Source organism: Balaenoptera ricei, chromosome 15 (genome assembly GCF_028023285.1).
Source record: "Balaenoptera ricei isolate mBalRic1 chromosome 15, mBalRic1.hap2, whole genome shotgun sequence".
Lineage (NCBI taxonomy): Eukaryota > Metazoa > Chordata > Mammalia > Artiodactyla > Balaenopteridae > Balaenoptera > Balaenoptera ricei.
The window spans coordinates 18,354,492-18,376,311 of record NC_082653.1 but is presented as its reverse complement, the minus strand read 5'-3'; the positions used below and the strand labels follow the sequence as shown (position 1 = coordinate 18,376,311).

At 45.7% G+C, this 21,820-nt stretch overlaps 1 long non-coding RNA gene and 1 pseudogene across 10 annotated transcripts in view; both read left to right on the top strand.

Moving 5' to 3' along the window:
• Nucleotides 1–21,820, top strand: part of LOC132348764 (uncharacterized) — a 271,302-nt gene that overhangs the window by 77,602 nt on the left and 171,880 nt on the right. The gene's annotated exons all lie outside the window — the stretch shown is intronic.
• Nucleotides 20,717–21,290, top strand: LOC132348976 (translocon-associated protein subunit gamma-like; annotated as a pseudogene).

The window sequence follows — 21,820 nt, the reverse complement described above, 5'->3', positions numbered from 1 at the left end:
CACCTTTGATGTTTGTCATGGTGCTTGGCTCCAAGTGGGCTCTGAGTCACTCAAATGAGTGAGTAGAAGCTGGTAGCTAACACATATAGTGTTTGTATCATGCTGTTGTTATAATCTCATTAAATGAGAGTGAATGAATGAGTGAATATGCGTAGTGTAAACTGTTCTAATTTCAGATGAGGTCAATATATCAGAAAGCCTTCCCACACTGTAACACACCTACTAGGCACTCAATAAATAGAACCCTTGCTATGACATCAGCTTATTTTGTTGAGCTTGACAGCACTATTGAAAGAACCATCTGAGACTCTCTGAGCAGCAGAAGAAATTTCCTATTGCTGTCATTGGGTTTCTGAGTGAAAGAGGGCAAATTTGGTTTAGCCTCTTCTCCATGTCTCATTCCGTGGTTTGCTCCAGTTTTTCTCTGACCTATAACACTCTCTGATAGAAGATTCTCAGGGCCTGATCATTTCCCAATGTTTACTTGCCTCTCTGCTCGCTAAGCTGTTCATGCCTATTTATCACCTGAACTAAAGAACAGGGCTGGCTCGCCAGTAAATAGCTGACACATAAGATTGGGTAATGAGAAAATTAGAACTTCATGGTTCCCGTGCAAGCTTAGAGTTCCTGTAATAGCTTGGAGCTCGCAGCAGCTTCTGAGAGGAAGGGAGACCTGATTCTAAGAAGAAATATGATAATTGGAGGCCAGGGGGAGGCCAGCTGACTTTGGCCAAATAGGAAATTACCTTCGGTTGCTCTTTTACTGTAATTTAGCAACTCCAATTATCACAAGGTGATAAAGTGTCTGACTATGTTGTATAACACCTTTCCTTTTAAGTGAACGAACCCGTTAAAGGAGCTTGAATGAAATCATTATCCTTATAATGCCTAATTACAGTTGACTCGACTCCCATGATCAGTGTAGGGCTAGTGAAATACAAGGAATCGGAGAATAGACCAATTACTACAGTATGTGAAGACTCCTCCAGGCTGCTTCAGGTTTAGGGCAGGGACTGGGTGTTTCCATGGGGCAGAGACACACATAAATCAGAAAGTAGCTTCTCCAGGAGGGAGGCAGTGCATCTAGACTCTGGAACTGATTGTTCTTCAAGCAATAAGTCTGATTCTAAGCTTTCTGGTTGCCATGGCAGATGAAGAAACAAAAAAGTGCATACCACTCACTTCTTGACAATAGGCAGTGCACATATTTATCCACTGAAATGGCTGTTTTTTTTTTTTTTTGGCAACTTAATTCAAATAGAAATGAATCACTTGGATTCTGGTAGCTTCTTTCTTCTTCCTTTCATTTATTCTCTCCCTAATCCTTCTCATGTCCTCCCTCCTTCTCTTTAATCCATAGAAATAGAGTAGAGGTTGGTTGAAAATGGCTTTGACATCAGCAAACCTGTTCTTCCACTTTCTCTTTTGAGCCTCAGTTTCCCCATCTATGAAAATGGTGATAATCTCCCTCTAGTATGGCTGCTTATGTAATAAGTGCTCATTCAACAGATGTATACTGGGTGCTTACTCTGTGCAGATCTGTGCTGTGTCCCGGATGTTGAGCATAATATGACATAGGTCTGCTTAAGGATCATTGTAGAAAGACTGTGGAAGTGCTTCATTTGTTCAATAAAGAGCTCTTGCTAACAACCATATTGTTTTTCAAAATAGGCCGGCTGATTTAATCAGCTAATTTCGTAGACAAGGCCAGAAATGCTCACCAGAAGGTCTTAGGAGAACTTTGCTGTGAATTGTCACATGGAGGCTCACAAATCTGTGAGACAGGCATTATTATGTGCATTTTACAGATGAGAAAACTGAGGCCTTGAGGGGTTAATTGGCAATGAATCTGAATTAGCAGCAGCATATGGGAAGTTCAGAATCTTCCTATTTTCTCAAATAGGTGGATACATATGATTTTCCTAATTATTATGCATAGAAGAAATCACTAAGGAAGTTTTATTCACATTTCTTGAACCAGTACGGTGTTGCTTGCAGTGCATGACTAGGTGATCTAAGCTTTCTAAGCTTCATTTTTCTCAAGTGTGAACTAAAGATCCTAGCTTGAGCTGACTCAAAAGTGTGCAATCCTTGTGGTTTTGTTTCTAAAGACAGTACCTAAGGTGAAAAGGGAGTGTAGTCAAAATTTCTCCCTTGAAAAATCCCACATCCCTTAAATCACCCACAAAGTCCAACATACATAGTTTTCTTTTTAATGATATAATGTAAAAATTCATAACATAGGCAATTCATAGGCAGTCACATGCAGGATATGAGTTAATATGCAAACTATAATTTTATAGTACTGTGTTTGTAAATGTTCTTTCTTTCAAAAAGGTTTAACTATGTGAAATTGCCAATATTTGAACATTTTAATCTATAAAAATGGCAATTTCATGTTATTCAACCTAATAAGTTGCTATTTTTCTCTTTTGCTTTTATACGGCATTAATGTTTTTATTTTATTTATTTATTTATTTATTTAACTAATGTTTTTATATACGGAACTTGAACCTCAAAAGATGGCTCTGAAGGTATCTTTTTTGGGGTGATGGAAATACTTTAAAATCGGATTGTGGTGATGGTTGCACAACTCTACAGAAATCATTAAATTGTATGTTTAGAATGAGTGCATTTTATGGTATGTAAATTATATCTCAGTGGAGGTGTTAAAAGGGATGAAAGCGCTTGCGTAGGACAGACACGTGGTGGGGTTTGGTATATGATGTTTCCCACTGTTCCTTTTGATGGGGTGTCTCACAGCATCCCTGTGAGATGAATAAGGACAAGGCTCAGAGAGGTGAGGTGACTGGGCCAAGGTCACACAGAGGGTACGTAGCAAAGTTTGGATGGAAACACCATCTGGGGTCCTAGGCTGGTTCCATTTCTCTCCCCCTCCACTTGGGGGGGTTCCCTTCCCACTCTTTCTGGCTCTGAATGTTTTGAACAGCCCCAGAGTGGGAAGGCTATGGAAAATGGATTTACGCAACTGCGTCCCTGGGCAGCCCACTTTGGAAATCATTTGTGACCTGTAATTGACCATGACGATACAAAAATTAGAACCTGAAAATCACAAACATGCTGGGTTATTAGATGGTGAAATTGCAGTTTCCTGTCAGCCTACTGCTTTCCGACTTCTCATTTTTGCATTTCAGGGTTGGAGCTCAGCAAATCTCCCCGATACATGGCCTCCTCCTTTGCCTGGGTGGGCGTGGGCTCCCTAGTTCCACTGCTGGGGGTGGGGGGGAGCGGCAAGAGCTCTGGTCTCCAGCGGGGTGAGCCATTAAAAGGAGGAGAGACGAGCCCTAATTTACCCCATCTCGTTACTCCTCTTCCCTTTGAAGCTGTGCATCTATCTGATCTGAGCAGCCCCAAAGTTCTGCACTCACTCGGCCTTACAAGAGGCCTCCAGGAACCCCAGTTTCCTCTCTCAACTCATCACCCTCCCTCTGACCTCGTGCCCTCCTCTCCCTGACTACCCCAGTTTAACTGGAGCTGTTACACCAGCGTAGTCCTGCTTCCAGGCCTCTGCGATGGTTGTGCCCTCTACCTGGGATGCTCTTTCCCTAGACGTCCTTGTGGCCAACTCCTTCAAACCTTCACCCAAATGTCACCTTCTAAATTACGTCCACCTTGACCACCGTATTTAAAACGGTGGCTTTCCCCATCACCCCAGGTGTCTTATCTCCTTACTCTGCTTTGTTTCTTGCACTGATCACCCTGCACAACAAAATACTGTATGATTTGCTTATCACATTGACTATTCATTGTCCTCTCTACTCGCTAGGTTGGAAACTCCAAGAGGGCAGTGATTGTCAATTTGTTTATTGATATTAGAATTGTGTGTTATGTTTTTAATAACAGCTTTATTGAGATCTAAATCACATAGCACATAATTCACCTATTGAAAGTGTACAATTCAGTGTTTTTCAGTATGGTTTTAAAATTATGGAACCATTACCACAATCTTAAAATGTTTTCACCACCCCGAAAAGAAACCCTGCAGGCTTTATTAGTCACTCTTCATTCCCTCTACCACTCTCCCCCCACCTACCACCAGCCCTAGGCAACCACTAATCTACTTTCTGACTCTCTAAATTTGCCTCTGAACATTTCATATGAATGGCATCTTACAAAATGTGGTCTTTTGGCTTCTTTTACTTAGTGTAATGTTTTCAAGGTTCACCCATGTTATACCATGTATCAGAATTTTATTCCTTTTTATTGCCAAATAATAATCCATTGTATGGATATACCACATTTTATTTATTTATTTATTCATTAATTGTTAGACGTTTGGGTTATTTCCACTTTTTGGCTATTATAAATAATGCTTCTATGAACATTCATGTATAAGTTTTTGTGTGTGCATGTGTTTTCAATTCTCTTGGATACACACACACACACACACACCTAGGAGTGGAATTGCTGGGTCATGTGGTAAGTGTATGCTTAACTTTTTCCACATTGTTGTCCAAATGGCTCTGCTAGTTTATAATCCCACCAGCAGTTGGTGAGGGTTGTGTTATGTGTTATAAAAGTTAAAAATCTCACCTAACAAAGGGATCATAATGTTCAAGCACGTGTCACCCATGCCCCTTTAAAAGCCTTTTGAAGGTCCTAGCTCATGACTACGGTCCTCTTCTCCCTTCTCTGTTTTGGGCCCCATCACCTTGCTGAACCTAATGTCTTAGAAGGAGTCTTGGGTATTTTCCATTATAAAAGGAAGGTTGTGAGTTGGATGTGTTAATAACTAGGGTGAGGTGGTCCTGGCCTCTGGTGGGTGAGCACTTCTGTTTTCTTCCTGCTATTTGGTCCTCATAAATGACAACGCCTGGTTGTAAGTTCTGTCTGTGGTTTTTTTCTACAACACGTAGAACAGCACTGTATGTACAAATAGAACTTTGGCACAGGACAGGTGTGCAAGGAATATGTTCTGAGTGGCTGAAGGAATCCTGGCAGCTATGCTCACATTCTTGGAGTGCCCTGAAGTCTACCTTCTTTCCCAAATCTGTGTTGCTCCTTTATAGTATGGTGGAGCAAACCCTGTTGGTGCCTTGCTCAAAGCCCTGCAGCCCACCCCAGAGGACACCTGGTAGAGTTTTGTTGGATGGTGGCAGCTTTGTCTCTCTCTGCCTGATGGGCAGTCTCTGGCCACAGAGGGTATTGGCCAGAATTTCTGAGGACCCCAGGAGCAACTCAACCAATGAGGGGTGGGAGTTGGTGATAAATACCCCAGCTTGACTGCCCATTGGTAGAAAACACCTCAGGTGTAATCAGAGTCTCCAGAGTCCCCCAGGTGCCCACAGTGGCAACCCACACCCCTTATTGGCTGTCTCCTCGTCCCTGTCTCATTTCCTCAGTCCTTTGGGGGGCATCCTGCTAGCATGTTGCAAATAAACTACTTGTAACTGAATTCTTATCTCAGCGTCCATTCCTGGTGGAGCCCAACCCAAAGCGACCCTTGGGATTTCATGTCTGTGGTCAGCAGGAGGCAGCTGCGGGGCAATGGGATTCCTGCCAGGCACCAGGCGGCACGTAGGGGTTTGACTTGAATTGCTCCCTCAGAGATTTGGAGTTGGGACGGATCAGTGATGACTGGTGTCTCCAGGATGAAGAAGCTGGAGGGAGGATGCGTGGGCATTCGTGAGTACTTGGAGGGGGTGAAGCATCCTGTGGGGGGGATGATCTGGGACTCTGAGAAAGAGCTGAGAAACTCCTGAGCTTTCTGTAAAGAGCATTTGACACCAGGGATGATGTAGCGTGCCCCTGGCCAGGACGGTGGCAGGAAGGTGCAGACACACATGCTCAGACTCCTGTGAGTCATTCCTGGATGCAGGACCTGCTACGTAATTTGTGGGGCCCAGTGCAAATGATAGTGCAGGGCCCCCGGTTGAAAATTATTAAGCATTTCAAGATGGCGCCAGCAGAGCCTTAAACCAAGCGTGGGACCGTCTTGTGCAAGAGGTCCTCTGAGACCTCACAGGTCATAGGCCCATGAAGTCGGCCCTTCCTGAATGCCTGAGCCTCCTTCAAGAGCTACACCTGTGTCCCTGATGTCTGCTTCAGAAACAGCCCTAATCCGTGCTTTTCCAGGTCTCTGGTTTCCCTCTTCTCTGCGCTGGGCATTCTGCCTTCCAATCACGCAGTGCCCAGCACAGAGTGACTTGACTGTTGTAAAGCCCAGCTGTGACCACTTCACCCCCCTCCTCAGAAGTATGTAAGGGCACCCACCCCACTGACTGGAGCTGTGGTCTTCAAATCATGATCAGCAGGGCCCCTCGGGGGCTCTGGGCGTTCCCCTGTGGGTGAGAGAAGTTGTTTGCTGCATCTCATCCCCATTTCAACCATAGCAAACTCATTTTTATTTGTTTTGCATATATATTGGACTTCCGTATACGCTTTCATTTGAGGACATGTTTCTATTCATTAAAATAAAAATGGTTCTGGGGACTTCCCTGGTGGTCCAGTGGGTAAGACTCTGTGCTCCCAATGCAGGGGGCCCGGGTTCGATCCCTGGTCGGGCAACTAGATCCCACATGCATGACGCAACTAAGAAATCTGCATGACGCAACTAAGAGGTCTGCATGCCGCAACTAAAAGATCCGCATGCCACAAATAAGACCCGGCGCAGCCAAATAAAATAAATAAAAAATAAATAAATATTTTAAAAAATCGTTCTAGAAACTACTGGCCATGAAATTAAATCCAAACTTCTTTGCTCAGTATTTAATATCAATAATGTTCCTGCTCAGAGATTGGCAAACATCGGCTCACAGGCCAAATCCAGTTGACCGCTAGGAATAGTTTTTTACATTTTTAAATGGTCACATTTTACATGGTTCCATAAATACCAAAATATAGCTTCAGTTTGGCCTCTTGGTCTGCAGAGCTTAAATATTTACTATCTGGCTCTTTAAGAAAAAGTTTACTGATCCCTGATCCAGCTCCAACTTTTCTTTCCATGCTTCACTCCCAGGACTTGAGCCCAATTACCCTACAGAGTCTGATGCAGTACCTTGCTCATAAGGGAAGCTCATCACATATAAAGCTAGGGTGACTGCATGCCCACTTTGTTGTGCTGTTATAATTTTTCATATTAATAGAGCCCTTTTCACTCTCCTAAGTGTCTTCTTTGGGCAGTAAATTATAGTCATTCTAAATATAACTGACAATCGAATGCAATGGAAGAAAAAACAACCACCAGCAAATTTTGTGATGAGTAATATTATCTTTGATACTTAGGGCATCTCCTAAAGAGGTTCCAAATTCTGGGTGTTTGAGTTAATACCCAGAAATGACAAACATTATAAGAAAGAATGGCCTTAAATATAATTACTTTGCTTCTATTATGTATGTGATGGGTTTCTAGAGCTAATGATTAGGCATCTTTGCTTGCCTAATTTTCTTAAAGGATTTAACCAACTTATCTGATTTTTAAAAGCAGCGTGAGCTGTGTCAACAGAAATCCATGTTGGGACATAAATGCACTTTCATGCTATGTATTGAATATTTTTTAGAGAAATGCTATACTCAGAGGATGGAGGATGGAGTTGTCCTTTCATCAAATGTTCTAGGAAATGAACCGCATTGCTACTTTTTGTGCCTGGACCCCAGCATGGGTGTTTATCTGTAATGGGTCCAACTTTTAGAAGATACTGACTCCAAATGACCTGGATATTATTCAAATAAGTGCTTTTAAATTCCTTTAATAACTAACCGACCATGAAGAATAACTCAATTTTAGACGAATGTAATTTTATCTATGAACAAGTGTGTACAGAAATCCTGAAGTGTAACATGATTTAAAAAATTGATGTGCAGAAGCATGCTTTTTTTTTTTTTAAAGGTTATTTATTTATTTATATTTTTGGCTGCATCGTGTCTTAGTTGCAACATGCAGGATCTTTCGTTGCGGCACGCGGGATCTTTCGTTGTGGCGCGTGGGCTCTTTGTTGTGGTGCGTGGGTTTCTCTCTAGTTGCGGCATGCAGGTTTTCTCCTCTCTAGTTGTGGCGTGTAGGCTCCAGGGCGCGTGGGCTCTAGTTGTTGTGGTGCTTGGGCTCTGTAGTTTGCGACACGTGGGCTCTAGTTGAAGTGCGTGAGCTCAGTAGTTGTGGTGCGGGGGCTTAGTTGCCCCTTGGCATGTGGGATCTTAGTTCCCTGACCAGGGATAGAACCCGCATCCCCTGCATTGTAAGGCGGATTCTTTACCACTGGACCACCAGGGAAGTCCCAGAAGCATACTTCTTAATGATCTCCCTGACATACTGTTTTGTAAATTCCTTCAGTCAAGAAGCATATTTAGGGAGCATGTATGCTTTTTCAGACACTGAACTAGATGCTGGGGATGATGCAAAGGATAACCCCACCCTTTCTCTGTCCTCCAGAGACCTAGTACAAAATTTAGAGTCAGTGCCCTGGCTGATATGGGCTCTGAAATCTTGAACAGGCTTATTGTTTATTGCTGTGATAAATGGCTTGAGGAAAAATAAGGCAGGGTTAAGAAATACAGAATGATGGCGATGGTGTTATTCATGCAGGGTGGTCTAGGAAGTTCTCTCTGGGGGGTGACACCTGAGCAGACATGGGCAGGAAGTGAGTGCAGAAGGTCTTACCATCCTCATTCTTCATTCTTGGTTCGTTGTGTCAACATATCTGGTATATAAGGTCCTGAGCTCCCTCAAAGAGCCTCAGGTCTCCCCATATTAGAAGAGATGAGTTTTCTCTCAAGGCCCAAAAGAAAAGATTTCAAGAACTTCACGAGGTGTTTCAGCCCCAGTTAAATCTTTTGGTTTCCTTATGCTGTATTTACAGACAAGGTCCTCTCCTTAGAGTAAGTGAGAAAGAGGGCTTTGAGGACAGCCTTTGGGGACAGGTGTGGCAAAAAGGTGACAGTAGATTCTGGAATGTAGAGCCACCTCTATGTGATTCTCTTGAAATACGGTAGCTGCTATGACCAACAGCTCACATTTGTTGAGTCTTTGTCTTGGTGCCAGGCATGGCTTATGACCCTTCCGTTGCATTAGTTCCATGAGTCCTCCCAACACAGAGATGGGGAGAGGCAGGCTAGCAGCTGAGCAGAGCCGAATAGGGTTTAGAAGGCAGAGGTGGTAGAAATGGGCCACTGGACTGTAAGCTTCAGGAGGGCAGAGACTATCTGTCTCGCTTGGTACAGTTTCCTCAGGACTTAGCACTGTGCTTGGATATTCTCGATGCGCAATACGTGTTTGTTGAATGAATAAATAGCACTAGCAAAAGCACAAAGGCAGGAAACTAAGCATGTGTGTCATATCCCATCTTTCTGGAGGCTGGAGTCTGGTCTCCCATCCTTGGTGGGGATATCAGAGTGGAGGAGGCATGGCATCTCAGGTGAATGAGAGAGTGTGTGTGAGACACAGTGGGAAAGGGATGCTAGGATCTGGAGCGGAGACAAAGTGATAAGTACACGGTGTCTTTCTCCTGGGACACAGAAGGCTCTATTTTCCAGGCTCCCTTGGGCTTAAGTTGGTACCCTGTGACAATTCTGACTGATAGATTAGTGGGAGCAACTTCGGGGCTGAGGCAGGTGGGAACCCATATGCCTCCCCGAGTCCTCCCTTCAACTTGAAACAGTAACACTGGAGACCACGTATCAAGATGACAGAACCACAGGATGTAGCAGCCTGGATCTCTGAGTCATTGTATGGAAGAGGGCCACCTAGCCAGGACCAGACTTTTTATGAGGGACAAATAAATCTTTGTTATATTGAGCCACTGAGATTTGGGGGTTTTATGATACTGTAGCATGTCGTATTCTATCCTGACTAATGCAGGACCAGATGGCCAGAGGTCTTGAATGTCAGGATAAGGGCTTTCTGCTCTTAAAGAGCAGTAAGTCCCGTGTCTGTTGCCACCCACATACTCAGCAGGCCTCCCACATACTTATCTTAGGTCCATGGGTGTGGGGAAGCAGGAGAGCTCAAGCCTGCAATTGTAGGTGATTCAAGGCCAAGAGAGCCTGGCTCTCCACGTCCATTCTAAAGATGAGAGCCAGGCAGATTCCTGCTGAGAAAAGCCTTCTTTTCTCTTCTTCTCTGCTGACCCAGTGGTCTTTGTGGCTGTCCAGGAATGTTAGTTGGGCACCAGAAGTGGTCCTAGCAAGAAGGCCTGATCAGAGAGACAATAATATCAGGCTGGGCTGGATGTAAAATTTATTTTGGGATGTAGAAAGTGGCTCAAACTGCAGCGACTTGTGTGATTGCTCATAAAGAGGCATGCCTTACAGATTAACACACAAGCATGGATTAAAAAAAATGATTTTAATTTAATCTCCATTTTTTAAAAAAAACAAGAGCATACTTTACATGAAACTATTCTGCACTTTGTTTTTTTATTAATATTCTTTTTTAAAAAATTTTATTTTTGGCTGCGTTGAGTCTTTGTTGCTGCGCACAGGCTTTCTCTAGCTGCAGCGAGCGGGGGCTACTCTTCGTTGCGGTGCACGGGCTTCTCATTGCAGTGGCTTCTCTTGTTGCAGAGCACGGGCTCTAGGCATGCGGGCTTCAGTAGTTGTGGCACACGGGCTCAGTAATTGTGGCTCGCGGGCTCTAGAGTGCGGTCTCAGTAGTTGTGGCGCACGGGCTTAGTTGCTCCGTGCTATGTGGGATCTTCCCAGACCAGGGCTTGAACCCGTGTCCCCTGCATTGGCAGGCGGATTCTTAACCACTGCACCACCAGGGAAGCCCTTTTAATTAATATTCTTAATCTGTAATACATCATGGACCTCCTTCCACCTAATTCTCTTTAATGGATGCTTTTTCTCTCATAGAATTGTGTACCATCCTTTCTTAAGGCATTCTACTATTGATGGACCATTTCTTTGTCTCTGATTTTCAGTGATACAAATAAGGCCACAATGAACATCCTTGTACACGTCCCCTTGAACACATCCGAACGTTTCTGTAGTGAAATGTCTGGGTCAGAGGGTATAAGCCTTTTTCAATTTGATAGGCACTGCCAAATTGCTACCCTAAAGGGTTGTAATAATTTACACGCTGGAGAATGGTGATTTTTTTAATGGACTGATTCCCGCAAGAAACTCCGGTTTGGAGCCTCCAGACCTTTGGAACATGTGTCTGGCTCAAGTTGTTTTATTTAATCTGTGGCTCAGGTCCTTTGCAAGAAGCCAATCCAACCCGAAGGTACTCCCCTCCACAAAGCTCACATTTAAGCCCTGTAAAATGGGAGGACTTAATCCAGTCTCTATCAGATCTAAATCAGAACATTTTTCCCCTTCTGCCATTTTAAATTACCTCTCAGCTCAGCCCCAGACTGAGTAATTCAGAGTTAATGGGATATGAAAGTCATGGTCCGTGGCATGATTGCGGGTACCTAGCCAGAGGCAGGCAAGATTTATTCTCTTGGAACCCAACTGGGTTGAAAAGGGTGATAAATCATCAGGGCTATTGCGAGCTCCCCTTCTGCTGTGAGATTCATTCCAGTTTATCAGAATAATCATCTTCCCCTCTGAGGCCAGAGATAAAGAGCCAAATCTGGAGCCCCACTATGTGGTAAGAGGGAGAGAGATCGTTCTGAAATCTCTTTTCCTAGCTTTGTTTGGACTGGGGTGGGTGGGAGGCTTGTTACTTTCTAAGTGTAGTCCAGTGAAAAAACATCCATCTGTGTTCACCCAAGATACAGGCTGGGGTTTTGTGCCGGTGAACACTGCTGGCCTGAGGCTTTCTTGTCTACCTGGGGATATTGTGCAAAAGAGGATTTGGCATCACATTCTGATTCATGTTGTCCTATGTACTGAATCCAGGGACACTCTTCTCTTCAGCTTGGTCATCCCACTGTCCACCGTCTGGCGTTTGCATCCTCTTGCATTGTCTTTCTACTGGTGTCTGGCAACCATCCATTCTGATTACATCATGCTGGTTTGTGGTCTTTTGCTAGACTTTCCCTTGGCTGATCCCATTGCTGATCACAACACGATACAGAGCAGAGGTCAGAAACAGATCAATATCAGTGGCATCCTAAAGGAGACACAATGCTCACACAGACACATGGAATTACCTGAAATAGTAACTTCAGCTGTCAAGTGCTAGCATTGACTGAACACTCACTCAGGCTTACACTAAACTGCCTTACAAGCGTTACCTCGTTTTTAACCCTCAAGTCATTCTGTGAAGTCAGCTCTAAAGATCGTTTTACAGATGAGGAAACTGAGGCATGGATGGGTCATTGTTGACTCGTCCAAGATCACAGAACTAGTAAATGGCAGTGCCTGGTAGACTACAGAGCTCGCGTTTGCTGTTTCCATGCCCATGTTTGCACAGACATTCATTTACACAAACCCATATGCATACAGACATGCACATGCATAAACATTCAGATAAACACACACCCAAACACACATGCAGTCAGGGAGAATGTTTGGCAAAGAATGAGTGACTGAGGCTTATGAATGTTAATGAGAACAAGAGCCCGGATTCCTAGCAAACTTGTCCTTGAATGAAGCCTCCTCACATGGCTTTACTGTAGAAAGTTAAATAGAAGAAAAAAGGCATTGCTAGACTTGTTTGAATCTGGGATGTTACCTGGGGAAGGCTGGTGGTGGTATCTGCTGAGGCCACTCAGAATAAGCTTGATGCGGCATCTGGACGTGGGTCATACAGAGTTGGGGCCTGTTTGCTTCAATGTGAGGAGCAGGGCCATCCCTCAGGCAGACCTACATTAACTGAGGTTAGGATACTGAACTATGACCCTGGCGTTAAAAACCGTTATAGGAGTTTTCTGTCTGGGTCCAGATTTACAGGAGAATGTACTGGAAAAGTCTGCTCTCAGTGCAGGGAAGACAGTCCTTGATGTTTGAGGGCGCCAGGCTGAGATGTGTCCATCGTACCGTAGGCTTGGTCTGGCTGGTGGGACTGAAAGTCTTTGCAAGGCTTCCCCTTCCAATCCACGCCTGCTTCTTTAGCAACCTTAACATGTCTGATTAGCTTATAGCCGGGACCCTCAGGTCCCGGAGGCACCTTGTTCAGCTCACATGTCTTTTCTCGGTTCTTCTGATCCAGTTCCTATTAATTTTCTAGATTCGATTCACACAAGGAGATCTTGAGGGACGCTTTGTTCCATAATCCCCAAGTGCTGAACACAGTCGCTGTAGGAGATGCTGTTGACGTCCCTCACATGTCCCATCAGCCAGCCCTGGAGGTCGCCTGTAGCCCGTTTCCATGTAGACCGAAGGCTGCCAGCAAATTCTCTGCCAGGGTATTCCTGGCTAAGGGAATATGTTTAGCCCTCAAACAGGGCAGGATGGCAGTGCTGAGGAATTAGTGCTCTGGGAGCAGTGCTCGACCAATGAGAGTGTAAAGACGCCAGCTTCCTGGCTCCCTGGTGAAGCAGCTCTGATGCGTACACCACAGTCTCCTGGAGGGTCCCCAGTGGGACTGAGTCCCTGTGGCCCACAGAGGTAACCTACACCCTTTATCAGCTGCCTCCTTTTCTCACTCTTCTCCGCTCCCTCCTGGTGCTTCCTGAGATCACCTCCCAAATAAACTACTTACACCCAAATCTTTGTCTCAGGCTCTGCTTTTAAGGGAACCCAGGCTACACAGCCACCTTCAGTCTTTCCCCTGGAACAGTTTCCATGGTCCTCTTGCTTATCATATGACCCAGCCTCACCTTCCTCTTATCTGAGGCCCCTTTTGACAACCTTTCAAAAGCACTCAATCCCAGAGTTCAGAGTGCAAGCATTGAAGTCAGACAGATGTGAGGTTGAATCCTGGCTAGGTCACTTCTTGATGATGTGACCTTGGGCAGGTTACTCTCTGGACCTCATGAATCTTTTAAACGATGCAGATAAGGATAACCACTTTCAGAGCTGTCAGGAAGAATCAATGACATAACGTATGCAAAGAGCTCAGTGCAGCACTTGGCAATTAGTAGGTGCTCAGTAATGTCTGACAGGCCTTCCTCTCCCTCTGAACAGAGGCTGGTTTCTTTCAGCCATTGGTGCCGGAAGATCTTGCTCCTCCTCACTGAAGGCTGATACTCAAGCCATGGCTGAGCCCTGCGTGGGGTTGGAGCAGTCAGGAAGGGCACTGGTGATATGACAGGCCCCCCAAGCACATTCACCGACTATGCTTCTCTCTTCCTTTTTAAAAAGAATTAATTAATTAATTAATTTTTGGCTGCTTTGGGTCTTTGTTGCTGCGTGCAGGCTTTCTCTAGTTGCGGCGAGCGGGGGCTACTCTTCGTTGCAGTGCGTGGGCTTCTCATTGTGATGGCTTCTCTTGCTGTGGAGCATGGGCTCTAGCCTCATGGGCTTCAGTAGTTGTGGCGCATGGGCTTAGTTACTCCGCGGCATGTGGGATCTTCCCAGACCAGGGCGGCTTGATCTTCTGATTGGGGCCACTTACTCTTTCCCAAAGAAGCCCTACATTTTCCTAGATCAGCACTTTTGCTTGCCCAGTTCTATTTAACTGGAATGCTTTTTCTTTCTCCATCCTCATCTGTTGAAATCCCACTTAAACTCTCATAGTGTGTATAAATTAAGAAGCACAGCAGATTCATGTAGAGAGCTTTTTCAAAATACACATATCTAGGAATTGCCCTCAGAGACTGATTCAGTACATCTGCCATGGAGTGTGGGCCTGCATGTTTTGAAAAAACTTCTCAGTTTTAATGATAAACACACCCCTAAGGAAGAACCACTGGTATCATCCATAGAGCCCAAGTGATGGAGTCAAACAGACTCAACTGCCTTGTGACATTGGGCAATCTACTGAGCTTGTCTGAGCCTCAATTTTCTCATCTGTAAAATGGGGACAATAATAATGCTTATCCCATAGAGTCACTAGGAGGATGAAATGAGAGACTAGAGGTGGTGCTCAGGAAAAATTATATCTATATTCAAACATCCCTGATCCCCCACCCGGAAGTAATCACTTCCTCCCATTTTCCCATCTTGCTGTCTGTACCTCTATTGCAGCACCTAGCACAGCGGTCCTTCTATTAAAGTCTCGCGGCGTGTGAGTCACTCCCCACCGCCACGCAGAACACGAGCAGCCGAGGGCTGGGGACAAATGGGGATTGTGTATTATCTGCCACGTGCTCCTACGGTACCTGGCATGGTGTCTTGCATGTAGCCCATGCTCAATAAATTTTTGTTGATTTGAATATAAAACCATAAGAAACTAATGTATATGGTTATGTTAGGTACCTGCATAATGTGTTTTTGAACAGGCTTTTGATGAGTCTTAGTGTACAGAAAACTGTTTCCTACTGACAGTGCATTTGGAAATTGCCAGGAGGGCAATAAATATGCACATAAAATCCAGCTTTGCTCAGACCTGGACAGAATCTCTTTGGTTCCTGGGGCTTCTGATTGCCAGGCACCCACAGGGGCTGGGGCTGTCCCTGGGCTGCCTCCTTCTTTTTTTTTTTTTTAATTTTTATTTATTTGTTTATTTTTTATTTATCTATCCTTGGCTGTGTTGTGTCTTCATTGCTGCATGCGGGCTTCTCCAGTTGCGGTGAGCGGGGGCTACTCTTCGTTGCGGTGCGTGGGCTTTTCGTTGCGGTGCGTGGTCTTCTCATTGCGGTGGCTTCTCTTGTTGCGGAGCACGGGCTCTAGGCGTGCAGGCTTCAGTAGTTGTGGCACGCGGGCTCTAGAGCACAGGCTCAGTAGTTGTGGCACATGGACTTAGTTGCTCCACGGCATGTGGGATCTTCCTGGACCAGGGCTCAAACCCGTGTCCCCTGCATTGGCAGGCGGATTCTTAACCACTGCACCACCAGGGAAGCCCGCCAATTGATTTTTGACAAGGGTATGAGGTCCATCAATGGAGAAGAAAATCATCTTTGACAAATGATGCTGAGACAGCTGATGTGCACATGCAAGAGAATGAGTTTGGACCACAAGCTCACACCATAGGAAAAAAATAACTCCAAATGGGTCAATGACCTAAATTTAAGAACTGTGGGGAGAGGAGAATGGAGGAAAAACCATTTAATGAGTAAGGGGTTTTACTCTGGAGTGATGGAAATGTTCTGGGACTAGGTAGAGGAGATGGTTGCACAACACTGTGAATGTTCTAAATGCCACTGAATTGTCCACTTTAAAATGGTTAATTTTATGTTATGTGAATTTTACCTCAATAAATTATTAAAAAAACAACCAAACAGAAAATGCAGTGTGTGATTTGTGATCAGACGTAAAAGGGACCCTCATACGTTGGAGCTGATTTCAACCTTGAGCTCCTCACTTCCAGAACTTTGGTCACATGACCCAAGAAAGAACCAGGAAACGGGGCAGCATGCCTGGGGTAACCTGGCACCAGAAAACTAGGTCCCACAATGGCCTTGACTTTAGCTTGCTGTTTTCTGCTATAAAGTTACTATACATACAGTCTTGGGAAAAAAAAAAAAAAAAAAAGAATGCTCACACGTCCTGTGTTTTTGCCCAGGCCCTGGCCATGGTGAATCTTTTAAAAGCATTAAAAAGAAGGTGGGGGGCTTCCCTGGTGGCGCAGTGGTTGAGAGTCTGCCTGCCAATGCAGGGGACACAGGTTCGAGCCCTGGTCTGGGAAGATCCCACATGCCTCGGAGCAACTGGGCCCGTGAGCCACAACTACTGAGCCTGCGCGTCTGGAGCCTGTGCTCCCAACAAGAGAGGCCGCGATAGTGAGAGGCCCGCGCACCGTGACGAAGAGTGGCCCCCGCTTGCCGCACCTGGAGAAAGGCCTCGCACAGAAACGAAGACCCAACACAGCCAAAAATAAATTAATTAATTAAAAAAAAATTGTTAAAAAAAAAAAAGGAGGTGAGGTAGGAGGGGTAAGCCACCTGGGCAGCAGTATTCTAGGCAAAGGAACCAGAGCATGTGCAAAGGCCCTGTGGCAGGGGTATGTTTGGTGTGTCGGAGGTACCAAAGAGAGGCCATGGTGGTTGCAGCAGAGTGAAAGAGAGGGAGGGATCATGGTGGCCTGATTGAGCAGGGCCTCATGGGCCACAGTGAAGACCAGCATTTTCTTAGTGAAAAGGAAAGCCAGCCAAGGGTTTGAGCTGTAGAGTGACTTGATGTGACTTCATAATCTCATTTCATTTTTAACAGGACCTCTGTGATGGAGAATAGAATGTAGATGATTATACAAGTGACTGATTAATTACAAGTGTGATAAGAGCTAGAAAGGAGAGTCCAGGTGCTTTGGGAATGCAAAACAGGAGACCCTGGGAGTTTGGAGATGACTCTAAGTAGATATGCTGCTGATAATACTCCCTGCCAGGGGATGCTTTGGGAGTCTTCCTCAAGCGGGGCACCTGAAGCATTCCGCTGGCTGTGGGTCTGAAGAGGGCTCACGGTGCTTATCCAGCCTCGTGGGGGGAGGAGAGGGTGGGAGTCAGGCTGGCGAGCCTCAGGACACTGCAGGATCTGCCTACCTCACTGTCTTTCCTAAGGTGTGTCAGGCACTCGAGGCCCCTGATGGCTCTAATTGAAATCCTCTCTGTCACTGAGATGTCAGGTGAAAGACAGCTCTGTCCCTAAATGAAGCCCTGGCTGGAAGCTTGACAGCCCCAGGTGAAAGGCGATCCTGCTGCTTAATCACCCAAGGACAGACAGAACTGGTCACACCCTCCATGGCATCCTGCATCTTCTGGCCTGGGCTGTGCATCCGGGAGACTCAGTGGTCACAGACCTTACAGATGAAACTTGTGTCTGATAACTGTCCCCCAAGCACCTCTGTATCAGTCGGGGTCAGCGGGAAGCAGACACATACTCCAACTAGGTTAACTCAAAGCGGGATTAATAAAAGGGCTATTTACAGCTGTGTGGACAAGGTGTAGGGAAATCGTAAGGGGTAGACCATTCCCTGGGGCTAGTAACAGTGCTCCTTTCCCCAGGTCCAAAGGGAAGGGGCAGGAGGAAGTACCACATACTGGAGGTGGGTGGAGGGAGTCATGGAGAGAAAGCCGGGGATCAGAAGCTGGGTCCCTTGGCTGAGAGACACAGCCAGACCTAGGCAAGTTTGCAGAGAGGCAGCTGGGGAGAATCAGTACCCTGACTGCACTCTCCTTCCTTCCTCTGATCCCCTGCCAGGACTCCCTGCTGGTCAAGCCTGACCAGAGGGCAAGGGAGCCTGTTGACGTGGTCCATACAGGTAGAGGAAGGAAGGTGAGTGGAGCTGGAGGAAAAATGAGAGATGTCCATGTTCCTCTGGGGTAGTCCTGCCCTGGGCACAGGGTCCAGAACTAGATCAGACACAGTCCTTGTCTCCAAGGACCTCTCAGTGACATGAGAGTGGGGCCAAAGTGACATCCAGTAGGGTTAGTGCTGGGATAGAGGGATGTACAAATTGCACAGGCTTTCTGGTTGTGTGGACCATTAAACTGGGGAGGGATGGGGAGGGGAGGGATAGGGAGAGGGATGCTTGACTGCTCTCCCAAGTACACCCACAGTGGCATGTTTACAACATTTTTTAAGATGATAGGAGGATGTGAGAGTTTTCAGAGTACACGGATAACAGCAGCCACACAGCCTCACAAGCTTCTTGTGGAGATTAAATAAGATCCTGCATGGAAACTGCCTAGCACGGTACTTGACATGTTGCAGGGGAGCTGCAAACGGTAGCCCCATCACCATCTTTTGGCCTTTTGGCCTCATCAAGGTAGTCCAGTTAGCTCAACCAAGTTAACAAGCACGGTAGGGGAGCATCTGGAATCTCGGCCTAGTGACTCTGTGATTTGTGTGGCTACCATTTTTTCCCCAAATGAATTCTTTTTTTTTTTCTCCTTTATTTATTTTTTGAAATATTTAATTTATTTGGTTGCATTGGGTCTTAGCTGCAGCACATGTGCTCCTTAGTTGTGGCAGGCGGGCTCCTTAGTTGTGGCATGCGAACTCTTAGTTGCGGCAGTGGGATCTACTTCCCTGACCAGGGATTGATCCCGGGCCCCCTGCATTGGGAGCGTGAGATCTTAACCACTGCGCCACCAGGGAAGCCCCTGTATGACTACCATTTATTTATTTAGTGCTTGCTCTGTACCACACACTGTGCTAAACGCTTTACATGTATTATCACAACTTTTATGGTGGGGGGGGGGATATGTGGCTAATATTATTTATTCATTTTTCTTCCTCTTGTGCCTCTTGTGATGGTTTAAAACCGTGCCTGCAAATTCTTTGGCCCTCTTCCCATTGAGAGGTGGGGGTCTATTTCCCCTGCCCTTGAATCTGGGCTGTTTTTAGTAACTTATTTGTAACCAGTACAGTGCGGTGGAATTGATGCTGCATGACTTTGGAGGATAAGTCAGAGAAAGCCATGCGGCTTCCACCTGGTCTCTTGGGACATGTAGCTGGGGGAAGCCAGGCATTCCATGAGGAATCCAGCTACGCTGAGACGTCCGTGCTGGGGCGGCCACATGTGGGCACTTTGGTCCAGCCCAGATGACTGCCAGCATTATGTGCCAGCCATGTGAGGGAACCGTCCTGGATGTCCAGCCCGGCTGAGCCTTCAGATGACTGCAACCTCAGCTGCCATCTGACTACAACCCCTGGAGAGAGTCCAGCTAAGCCCTCCCCAAACTCCTGACCAGTAAAGTCACAAGTGAAATAAAATGGCTGGTGCGGGCCGCTAAGTTTTGAAATAAATTTTTATACACTGCTGGTAACTGGAACACCTCCCCGCTCTTTCCATTCCCCAGACTGACTTTATACCTGGCCATGTGATTGATTTTGGCTATTGGGATGTGAGTGGATCCCAACCAAAAGTTTGAAATGTGCTCAAGTGATTTGGCCAGCCCTCTTACACTCCTGTGATTAATCACGGAAAGATCACACCCCAGATACCTGCTTCCTTTCATCCTAAAATGAAAAAGACCTGAACTCAATCTACAGCCTAAAGCAGAGCTGCCCCAGATGACCTTCAGTGCTGTGAGTGAGAAATAAATGCTTGTCGAGGTAAACCACTGAGATTTGGGTGTTGTTTGTTAGCCCGGATCATCACAGTAATAGCTGACTAAGATAAGATTGGTGACAATGCTGTTATTCCCTTTCCCAGATGGTAAAACAAAGCATAAAAAGATTAAATGAACTGCTCAGGGCATAGCTAGAAAGGAAGAGTCTGCAATTGTAACTCTCTTTTAACCATTGTCTCTGGAAAGTCACATACACGAATATGTAATGAACGGACCCAAATGGGTATCCAGCATCCCCGCTCAGTCCCTGCCTGGGCATCTGTGGTAACTTCAGTTCCTGGAGCAGCTGAGGACACTGCAGGTGAATAAATAGCCACTGAAAACCTGTTTTCCAGTGTCTAAAGCCTCAACCATGAAACCTCAGCTGGATAGTCTATTATCCTTCCCGGAGCACAGAAGAGGTGGCCAAGTGCTTGGAAATATCTAAACACTCTGCTGCAGCCTAAACACATAAGGAAAGCAGGCAGCAATCTCCTTCATTCTTCCTCCTCTGGTCTCAGAGGTAGGGCATGTTTAAAAAGCATTATGAATTTATACACATTTTGATGCATTCAGAGTTGGCGTAAAATCTGTTTGTGTCCATGGCTGTGTTTGGTCGTGTGTGTGTGCGTGTGTTGCATCACAAAAGAACAATTGGGAGAAAGTGGCTAAAGAGGGGTCGTTAGCAGATACGGTGGCCGCAGGGGTGGTGCCAGAGGCCTCTGCCCAGCTCGGCGCCTGACTTGGCCCTCCCGTCTCGCGGCTGCGGTTTCACCATGGCTCCCAAAGGCGGCTCCAAGCAGCAGTCCGCGGAGGACCTGCTCCTGCAGGATTTCAGCCACAGCCTCTTGGCCAAGTCCTTGGTGCTCTTCTTCGGGAACGCCTTCATCGTGCCCGCCATCCCCGTCTGGCTATATTGGCGAATATGGCATATGGATCTTATTCATTCTGCTGTTCTGTATAGTGTGATGACCCCAGTAAGCACTTATTTGGTAGCCTTTGCATACAAAAATGTGAAATTTGTTCTCAAGCACAAAGTAGCACAGAAGAGGGAGGATGCTGTTTCCGAAGAAGTGACTCGAAAACTTTCTGAAGCTGGTGATAGAAAGATGTCTCGGAAGGAAAAAGATGAAAGAATCTTGTGAAAGAAGAATGAAGTTGCTGATTATGAAGCTACAACATTTTCCATCTTCTATAATAATAACACCCTATTTCTGGTCTTGGTCATTGTCGCTTCCTTCTTTATATTGAAGAATTTCAACCCCACAGTGAACTACATTTTGTCTGTAAGTGCTTCCTCGGGCCTCATCGCCCTCCTGTCTTCTGGCTCCAAGTAGAGCACGTCAGCTTCCCCCCGGCCGCCCTGGCTTTGTATCTGTGGGTGGCCTGTGGTATATGGAAAAGTAGCAGGGTGGTCAGGGTGGAAGACACACAAGCTGTTTTTATAAGTCAGGAGTTTGAGGGTTTGAAAAACCCAACAAAATGTAATTCAATATTTGTTTATTGGCTCTTTTTTTTTTGACAGATTGTTGAAATTAAATGAATTGAAAGGGAAAAAAAAAAAGTGGCTGAAGAGACTGGGCCTTGGAGTCAGTCAGTCCTGGATTTAAATATGACACCCTCCATTGTGTGACCTTGGACAAGTTTTGCAACCACTCTGAGTCTTAGTTCCTTTATCTTATAAGTAGGAGGCAGTAATATCTGAGTAAGGAATGGGATTGTCCTCCATGAAATAATGTCTATAAAGCACCTACCATCTTGTAGGGGCTCAGTGAACACATGCATCCTTTTCCCCTCTTGTCATCTCTTATGAATAGTGACTTACAAATTGTGGATCGTGGGACTTGATGAGGACTTTCTGTGAGCTCTGCTGACATCGG